Here is an 8,783-nt window from a genome sequence, read left to right on the forward strand (position 1 = left end):
TATATATGAACGAACTAACACCTAAGCCTTTGGGATATGGACGTCCCTCTATTCCAAAGAAACTGTTCTTATACTATCTTCACGAAATTATCAGCACAGATTAATGTCCAAACAGTACTAAAATCTCCCAGTTGGTTAGATAGGATCAATATAGTATATATCTGTCATTCAAACTAGTTGATCGAGTTCTTTGTAAAAGATATGTTTCCTTATTAATTATTCTTAATTCGATCTGAAGATATAAGGTATTAAAGAACGGTGGCTAGAAAGTATAAGCAAATTGCTTTTCGGTCGGGCTTTCAGATTAAGTAGGATATTATAGCTTCGGTGACTTCGATGTTGACTTCCTTTCTAGTTTTATTAATTCTCTATTGAGAGTAATAAACTGAATTTTCTTAAAAGACATTTCCACATAACTTAATTTCTCACCAAATTTGAAACGACACCACTACCTGGCCGTTTCCGTACTACAGGAAGGTGTAATTGATGAAAAGCTTAATTTAACTTAAAAAAAAGCTCTGCATTTTCTATCTATTTCTAAGTTCGGGTGTACACTCTTACAATTTGCAAGGATCAAGACCGATGAAATACAATACATATACATAGCTCGGCCGATACATGTTATGTGATAATATAATATATCGCCTAAATGGCCGAAAAGGCTAATTTAAAATTGTGTTATATAGAAAGTAGGCATGATTTTTGTCTGATTTTGCGTATATTCATACTGTAATGTAGATATGTCAGGATGATACTCTGTAGAGACATGTTGCACAGTATAATAATTTATTGAAAGGCACCGATCATTCATATAATAGGCATTTAAAATACACTCCAAATATTTCAAAATAAACAGTTTTACTTTTCCCGTCATGTTCTGCACAAGTTTCTCTTATTAACACCCAAATATAGTCTCAAATCCTGCTTTCATTATATTGGGTTTGGTAATGTCTCTCAAATTCCATTATGCTTTGATGGAGGCATTCTCTTTGTGTATACAAATGAGTCCATATCATCTTTCAATTTATTTTGGGATTTTTCAACCCTATTTATGCTTCATACTGTAACTTGAAATATTCACCTGAGCGAACATTTTTGAGCAATTATTTTGTACTACTTTCGACGTAGATTATCTTAGCAACAGTGCATCAATGAACATAATTCAGTGTTTAGCGATGGTATGGTGAATCCAACGAAGGTCTTAGATCATTCCATGACGGATTTTGTGAAGGTCATGCGAAATCAGTTATTATTACGGAAACTATTAATGCTGTGCGCAAATTACTAGATTGCCATGTGACCTATCGTGAGACAACAATAAGTATTAGTGAAACTAGGATACATTCAATATTGGACAATTGACTGTAGAAAAAGTTTGACGTTGGATGCTAAAATCGGATCGTGCCGATTGGCGGAGAAAAATGTTAAAAAGATTCGATAGCTGTGCTTCAAAAGAAGTCCGTAACAACATAACGGGTAATGAATCCTGGATTTACGCGTAAAAGTAGGAAAGTAAACACCAGCTGATTGTATGGGTGTTTCAAAAGGAGCCGAATCGAAAAAAAGAAATCAGAAAATCCAACCGCCGAAGACGGATCCTTGGACATGTCAATGCAAACTTTCACACATCGACTGAAACAAGTGCATTTTTGACTACTCAAACCATCACTTTGATGAGTCATCCGCTTTGGAGATAACTTTAACAGAGTGACAAAAGTACTTCGACAATAGGTTCAAACGCAAAAAGTGTCTAGATCTTAATGGAGAATGTTTCGAGAAAATAAAGCGAATTTGGATGATTAAAATTTGTTTTGTTATGTTATTCCGAAATACAAAAGGCAACCTACGTAAATGGATATTTAAGATGTGCTTCTTTAGAGAAATTCTACATCAAATGATGAAGTAATTTGTATACTCTCGCAACAAAGTTGCTAAAGAGAGTATTATAGTTTTGTTCACATAACGGTTGTTTGTAAGTCCTAAAACTAAAAGGGTCAGATATGGGGTTATATATACCAAAGTGATCAGGGTGACGAGTAGAGTTGAAATCCGGATGTCTGTCTGTCCGTCCTTCCGTCTGTCCGTTCCCGTGCAAGCTGTAACTTGAGTAAAAATTGAGATATCATGATGAAACTTGGTACACGTATTTCTTGGCTCCATAAGAAGGTTAAGTTCGAAGATGGGCAAAATCGGCCCACTGCCACGCCCACAAAATGGCGKAAAYCGAAAACCTATAAAGTGTCATAACTAAGCCATAAATAAAGATATTAAAATGAAATTTGGCAMAAAGGATCGCATTRGGGAGGGGCATATTTGGACGCCAGCTATGTCAACCAAACTGTATAGAGTCGTTTCTTTTAGACATTTCCATATACAGTTCAAAAATGGAAGAAATCGGATAATAACCACGCCCACCTCCCATACAAAGATTATGTTGAAAATCAATTCGCAAGTGCGACGACAGGAGATATTTCGTCTTGCCCTCGTTCACTGCCAGACCCATTTGTGTTGCTTCCTTGTCCAGTCTGGAGAAGGCAGAACTAACAGCGGAGGTATTGATGATATCAATATCATCGACATACGCCAGCAGCTGTACACCCTTATAAACGTTTGTACCTGCTCGATTAAGTTCTGCAGCTCGAATTATTTTCTCCAGTAGCATTTTGAAGAGTCGCATGATTGGAAGTCGCCGTGTCTGAAACCTCGTTTGGTATCGAACGGCTCGGAGAAGTCCTTCCCGATTCTGACTGAGCTTTTGGTGTTGCTCAACGTCAGTTTACACAGCCGTATTAGTTTTACGGGGATACCAAATTCAGACATCGCGGCGTAAAGGCAGCTCCTTTTCGTACTGTCAGAAGCAGCTTTGAAATTGACGAAGAGGTAGTGTGAGTCGATTTTCCTTTCACGTTTCATTTTCAAGAGTTGGTGCATGATGAATATCTATTCGGTTGGTGCTTTTCCAGGTCTAAAGCCGTACTGATAAGATCCAATCAGTTTGTTGACGGTGGGCTTTAATCTTTCACACAAGAGATAGAACCTTATATGCGATGTTAAGGAGGTTATCACACGGTAGTTAGCGCAGATTGTGGGGTCTCCTTTTTTATGGATTGGGCATAGTACACTTAATTCCAATCGTTGGGCATGCTTTCGTCCGACCATAGTTTACAAAGAAGCTAATGCATGCTCCTTATCAGTTCTTCGCCGCCGTGTTTGAATAGCTCGGCCGGCAATCCATCGGCCCCCGCTGCTTTGTTRTTCTTCAGACGGGTAATTGCTATTCGAACTTCTTCCTGGTTGGGCAATGGAACGTCTGCTCCATCGTCATCGATTGGGGAATCGGGTTCGCCATCTCCTGGCGTTGTGCGTTCACTGCCATTCAGCAGGCCTGAGAAGTTTTGCCTCCATAATTTAAGTATGCTCTGGGCATCGGTGAATAGATCACCTTTTTTACGGTTTTTGAAACCCGTAAAGGCATGTAGTCCCTTTAAAAGTACGAAAAGCGGCCTTTATAAGAATAGGGGTCCAAATGGCTGTGGCACTGCCCACATCTCAGGACTTACTCGACCGATATCGAAGAAATTTGGAAAATAATCTTATATTATTATTCCCATATTCCATTGTAAAAATGGCGAAATCAGATCGCAACCAACAGACTACAGCTGTTGAAGCCCCCTAGATACCGAATTTATGAACCCCAGTTCCTACAACGAATATTTCATAGTTATGTTATTGAATTTAGCAAATCCTTTCCTGATAACAGTATTTCAAAAATAGCCTGTATCACAAATTTCGAACTTGTAGTTTACTTTAATCCGCTTGTGTATATCGATCCAAATTAAGGGCGTATTCTACTCTAGAAATCAAATTTTGGGCAGTTTCTTGAAATTTATTAAAAAAAAAACCCAAAAATATTTTTACTATCCATTTTTTTATGTTGATTAAATAAAAATACAAAAAAAATTTTTACCAAGAAATATTAAAAATTAAAAAACAACAGGTGTAAAAAAAAATGGCGCATCCTGGTGACGTTGACCCTGACTCTCCTGGTGGTCTGAAAAAAAAAAAAAAAAAAATCAAAAGAAATTCTTAATCAGTAAGGATGCTGTTATAGTCTCTGTGTCAGGGAACATGAAAATTTTTTTTTTTTGAAAAATGGCGACTGCCTAAAAATAAAAATAGTTTTTTTATGCTTTTTTTTAAATTCCTCATTTTTTTTTATATTAAAAACAAAGGATTAAAGATTATATAAAGATAAAGGATAAAGGATTATATAAAGAAAATAATATTTTCGAGAAAAACGCGTTAAAAAGGTCTACCTACCTACCGGGCTAGGTACTGCGTCACTAAAGTAACTATAGCTATTAAAATAATTTTAATTTTTAAAAATCCTTCGGAGGATATGTTCTTAAGGGTCTAAACTTTAAATATATGAAAAAAATTTAATTTTTCAAAATTCTAGAGTAGAATACCCCCTTAAACTTAGGGAGCTGATTATTAATATGTGGCATGTTATTAGACAAAAGGACTTACAACCAATAATACTTGTTAATACTTAAAATAACAAAATAAAAATTATAAAATAAAAAAATTATTAACTAAAATAAAAGCAAATCATAAAACAAAGTAAAAAATTAAAAAAATATACAGTAAGTCCAAATAAAATATATTTGACATGAAAAAATTCAACAATTGCAATTATTTAGAAAAAAGATAAGTGTTAAAAAAAAAAGTATATTTACTTAATTTTAATTAAAAAAATATAAAATATTAATTTATAAGAATGAATATGTGTTTTGTTAAGTATTTATTATTTGTTAATACAATAAAATTGGCCTTACTCTATATATACGAATTACTCCCTCTCCCATATACTACATGTAATGATATTCGTTTTTCTAGCAAGCCTTATGATGAGTATGTCATTCGCAGTGTGATATATATTTATAAAATTGCTTTATAAAATTGCTTGAAAATATGTTCTTGTGTATATCTGAAACCTTGGTCTCAACCTCATATCTCAAATGTAGTGAATTTCAATTATCTGGTTGGTATATATTAAATGTAGATTCTTCATTTGAGCTTTTATTGCATATTTTCCAGTTAAGGATGATTTTAATGTACTTGTCGCTGACCTCGCCTTAAAAATGATTGACTCGATATCGGTTTCTGACCCATAGTCTTTTGGGCAAAGTTTTTCAGACCTTAGTTCCTTAGAACATTTCCCGCATAAGCGATTTTTCGGGTTTTTGGGTCCCTGTAAGTCAACGCGCCTAGTATATACTGCAATAGTATTAATAAGAATACTTATTAATACTTTCATATAAATTCTTTGTAACATTTGTATTGTTCCTGCAAACGGATGTTTACGTTTTTAAGTTTTTCACCTAAAGTGCGATTATCATTGTTAAAAACGTACTTCAATGTCAATAGCTACTACACATCGAAACTCAACGCTATCGTTCACAATTCGGACATTTTCGTCCAAATCTTCATTGATGTTGTCATAAATATTAAATTTTAGATGCACTTATGCAGCTTATTAGCCCATTAGGAACTTTATGCTGAAAGTTACAAACCACAAATTTAGCAAAGCAACTCCTGTGACCTGTATAAGCTTCTCCATAAATTTTCAAAAATCGTACGGAGTCTATGAGCAAGCAGTAACGTGTTAAGCCAATTTTAAGACTTGCCATTGGTATTTAATATGAAATAATAAAAGACGCATATAGGGTTTGTTAGGAAAGGATTGATTTTCTTGCGTCGCGACTGTACTTCGAAGCGTGCCCGCATCAACTGGATTTGGTAGAGGGCGTTCCTAGCTAGCAAACGAGCGGCTGGTCAGTTGTCTCCGAACACCTGGAGAGTCAGGACAAACACTTTTGCGCAACGTGTTTCTGTGAGTGGTACAAGCCGAAAATTCTGTGCGAAAATCGGTAAATCTGCGGCAGAGACGTTTATTATGATCAAACAGGCTTACACAGATGTTGTTTTTAGAAAAAGGTGGTGTGTTTCGGTTGCACCAGGCCTTTTTGATGGGTAGTCAAGAGGTCGCCGATGAATGATCAAATCCAAATTGAAAACGGTAATCATTGTCTTATTTGACATCAAAGGCATCGTCCACCATGAATTATTTCCTTCTGGTCAAACCGTCAACGCCAAGTTTTACGTAGAAATCCTCAAGAGACTCAAACGAAGGGTCAATCGGGTCCGACAATACTCGATTGGACTCGGTCCTATTACTTTCCGGACAAACCCTGTATCTGTTTATGGGAGAATGAAAAACCTTGTATACTCCTGATGAGAAGCAGCAATTGTCACTAATGAATAAATTTCTCAACATAAAATGGAAGTATCTTTTAAGTTTGTTTGGTGTTGGTACTCAATCTAATATTTAATGTGATTAATTAATTCTTATATTGATAAAACCAATACAACTCATGTCTTTCCTTGTTCCTAGTTCCATTATCCGTGGTGCCGAATGTGTGTATGTGCATCATCTGTGTGAGCTTGGTTATTTTGCGAGTGACTAGGAGAATTTGTGAACTGTGTGGCCGAAGGTATCTCCGAATCATTCCCTTTCGTACAAACAAGATAGTACTCACATCTAATCACATCACATCACATATAATTTCTACCAATGCTATCAACTTGTTATTGTCAGTCTTTATAAATCTGCTAAGTTTTGAATTATTTATGTAAAGACAAAGACAAAGTCTACATATATCATAACAAAAGGAACTAACAAGTTATACATATGTATATTCTACTCCTTCTTCTTTTAGAGCTCCAAGCTTATTCAATATATAAATAAGATTTGATTTCTTTATTAGAAGTTACCCCAACATTACTAGTGGTTGTTTGAGTTAAGAATATGGGATAACCGTTATATAAGTTTTTATTCCTTTAATGCCCGTTCTTATAAAACACACGTACAATGTTTCTCCAATAGCAATAATCAACTAATTTATTTACTGACATAAGTAGTTGAGATGCTTCTATATAATCTAATAACATTGCCTTTAAACTCTAGTAGCGATTGTGAAATGCAGCAGAGATCTCTCTTCCCTCTAGTACAAAACATGGTGCCTCTACTGTTTTGTTAAATAATAATTTCTGTTCAATGTTCCACTACTTAATGGCTCGAAAAGATGTGAAGAGCTGATAAGAAAGCTTCAGTATCTGTAAATAATATTTATAATAATTTATTTTTTATTCAAATATTCTCCCAGCAAACGCCTTACCCTCATATAAGTTTCCATTGAAAGTGACGTATAACCGTAGGCTTGAAATTTGCATGGGGCTTCTGTGCGCATTATGAAGAAGATAATTAGGCGACGATACTCGTAGGAACCCTCATACCAATTGCTATAGAAAATTGCTGAACTTACCTTCATGGTCTGAAAACAAGTAAACTTGGTAGAAATATTTAAAGAAATTTCAAGAAAAAATAGATTTTGCGCAGAAAAGTTTTTAGTAACACTCTTCCCAAAGAGAGTGTAACAGAACTAAAAGCACTTCTCTCTTTGCTTGGGTCGAATATTTATCATAGAGTCAAAGTTGCGAAAGTGATCACCCAAGAACGGGTTTACTAGTAGCATTGTCGATATTCATCTGGGAAATTAAAATTATTCTATATTACGCTTACCTCTCTTATGAGTTCATCGCCGTTCTTACAAAATAGATAGCCGAGAATTAGGAAGAAAGAGAAGCCTGCCGAAAACATCACCGCAGTAGTAAGGTTGACCAACACCATAGTCAAGCCCATTAAAGAAATCGCTAAAGTGGTGATTATTAAGTCCAAGGTGAAAGTCAAATTGAATATGGAATTAATGCGCACAACGAGACTGCAAAACAAGTTTGGTGAATTGGACCATATTGTATGGAACACACCACAGGACTTACCGCAACAATTGATTGTGATAGCTGATGAGGGCTTTCAATTGTAGAAGCGCATCCGGCGCACTGGCGTCCAACGCACTCAAGGCACTGGACAGATAATTGAAGTGCATCAGCATTTGAGTGGTGAAAAAGCAGAAAAGATTTTCATTACAAACTATGAAAACAATGCTGACATACTCCGCAATCGCCTGGGTCAGAAATGAGGCCATGAAGCCGATGAACGAGGAGTGATCATTGTGATTGTGCCACGGATACCAGGTATTCGTTTGAGCTTTGTATATAACCTTCTCCTGATGTGTCACAAACGCGTAGCACAGCYGCAGAATCGGTACGGAATTGTAATAGATGTAGCAGTTTATTACGAAACGTGCGAGACGTCGCATGCTGGCGCGTGACCTTTCTTCATAATAACGAAGTCGATAGATGGCAACGGCTTTAACAGTACAATTATATTGAAAAAAAAAAAAAAAAATATTTAATTTTAATAAAAAAAATCTCTCAGTTCTTATAAAATAGACGCTGGTGCAAATTATATGAAGGTTCAAGAAGGAATGAAGAAAATGAAGTAGAGACTTGAATGTAATGGAAACCCTACCCTGAGTGTGCAGTGTATTTTCACTGACGACTTTTGAGAATGTGTGCGTTCCGGAACTCAAGGAGAGAGGGATTTTTTGTAACGATTTTGAAGATTTTGAAGAGCCGTGGGCAAATATTCTAAGGTCCGTTATTTGACCGCATGTATCCAACATTTTGTATAAGATCGCCTGTTGTCCTATGTACCTGCTGGTTGCCCTCTTTCGAAGAGATAGCTGGTTCGTGTGGAAGAAGAAACTACGGGTAGTGCTATTAAAAGAAGAAAAGATGAAAAGAAGAAGCAAAACTCT

This window comes from Bactrocera latifrons, unplaced genomic scaffold, assembly GCF_001853355.1.
Source record: "Bactrocera latifrons isolate USDA-ARS-PBARC rearing strain unplaced genomic scaffold, ASM185335v1 scaffold_22, whole genome shotgun sequence".
In the NCBI taxonomy this organism is placed as follows: Eukaryota; Metazoa; Arthropoda; class Insecta; order Diptera; family Tephritidae; genus Bactrocera; species Bactrocera latifrons.